The sequence below is a fragment of the Orycteropus afer genome, unplaced genomic scaffold (genome assembly GCF_000298275.1).
Source record: "Orycteropus afer afer isolate SDZICR_OR568_19922 unplaced genomic scaffold, OryAfe1.0 scaffold00672, whole genome shotgun sequence".
NCBI classification, from domain to species: Eukaryota; Metazoa; Chordata; class Mammalia; order Tubulidentata; family Orycteropodidae; genus Orycteropus; species Orycteropus afer.
Window position 1 is genome coordinate 1,141,209 of NW_006922259.1, and position 2,085 is coordinate 1,143,293.

Here is a 2,085-nt window from a genome sequence, read left to right on the forward strand (position 1 = left end):
TTCCTGTGTGTTTATGTGGTGTATTTTTGTCCACTTGCTTTTACTTTTTTTATGGTTTTTCGATCATTGAGAGTGGGAGACAGCAACAGTGCCCATATGACACCACACCCATACCTCCTGCAGTTCCACTTACTGAATGAAAGCCATGACTTCCTTCTCTACCAACTGGCCAACAGTAAATGACCACCAAGAAGAGACTGACTAACCCTTAACTGTTCTTCACAAACAGTTAACAGAGATCTAAATACAACAGCATTGCAACATCTCAGAGACAAACAAGCAATCACAGTCCACACAAAGAAGCAAGATAAATTGGTAGAAACAAGGGAGCAGGATACAGACCCACAACACATCCCTGAAGAAGAAGAATCATTAGAACTCCTTGATATGGAATGCAAAAGACTTATACTTAGGTATTTTCAAAGGATTGAGAGACAGATCAAGGAAAATATTGACAAAATTAAGGAAAACACAGACAAACCCTAGAATAATTTTGGAAGAAAGTACAAGAACAAAACAACCAAATAAATGAAAGATTAGAAATGATACAAAATCTACATATAGAAATCCAGATAATGGCGTAGTGCTTGGGGCATTTGACTGCTAATCAGAGGACTGACGATTCTAACTCACCAGCCACTCCTTGGAAGGACAGTTGGGCAATCTACTTCCATAGCAATATCACCTCAGAAACCCAAGGAGGGGTCTCTATGAGTCAGATCCAACTCAATGGCAGTGGATAATTGTATTTTTGCCATTTTTCAAGTGAAAAAAGTGAAAATGCTGAACACTAACAAAAATGGCCAGAATTACAAAATCTGTCAGAGTTTTCAACCTCATCATAAACAATGTAGCAATGTAGCATATTTAGCATTCCCATGTACATAGCTTGGGTTTCTGGGGAAGTACCTCTATGGAAGTGGATTGCCCAGTCTTTCTTCCGAGGAGTGGTTGGTGGGTTTGAGCCACCAGCCTTCTGGTTGGCAGTCAAATGTCTTAGGCACTATACACCAGAGCTCCAGAAGAACTTCTAGGTCATGGAAATGCTGGAAGCATTCATGTATAAACATAAATCTGGGCTTCCTGAGATTCCTCCCCCCTCCTCCCCGACTGTTAAAACAATACTTTGTTATTATCTTTTTTTTTTTATCAATCATGCTTGTTTTAGTTTATTTATCTTTTTGAAGATTGCAATTAGGAAGCATTCTAGTGAGGAAGCCCAGGTTAGCTTGCTTGGTACTAATTAATTATTTCTCCTTTAGAAATGCATATGTGATGCTGACAAACTATATATATAATTGTAATTTTAAAAAAAAAGAAATTCAGATCATTAAATTTTCAGAAATAGATAACACATTGAAAGAGCAAAAGAGTAGAATCAAAACAATGGAAGTCAGAATTAATGAGACTGAAGATAAATACCTGAATACTTCTTTGAAAAGGGATCAATCAGATAAAAAGACCAAAACAAAGTGAAGAAAACCTAAAGTTCATGTGTGATACCATCAAAAGGAATAACATACATGTAATTGGAATTTCAGAACAGGAAGAGAAAAAGAAAACCACTGAGAAAATTGTCCAAGATTTGTTGGAAGATAACTTCCCTGATATGAAGAAAGATGAGAATATAACCATTCAGGAAGTCCAAGGAACCCCAAACAGGATTGACTCCAAAAGAAAATTACCAAGACATATCATCACCAAACATCAAAATCAAAGACAAAGAATCCTGAAAGCAGCACGAGAAAAACAAATTACTTACAAAGGACAACCAATAAGAATAAGCTCTGATTTTGCAGCAGAAACCATGCAGCATGAAGGCAATGGGATGGTATATATAAAACCCTGAAAGAGAAAGATTCCCAATAAAGAATTATATACCCATCAAAATTGTCCCTCAAATATCATGGTGAAATTATATTTCTAGATAAGCAGAAATTAAGGGAATTTATTAAAACCAGACCAACCTTACAAGAGATACTGAAGGGAGTCCTTTGAACAGAGAACCAATAATAGCAAAGAACAACCAACATTAGTATACAAGATGACATAATCAAGAAACCAAACCGCTATGGAAGTATCCAA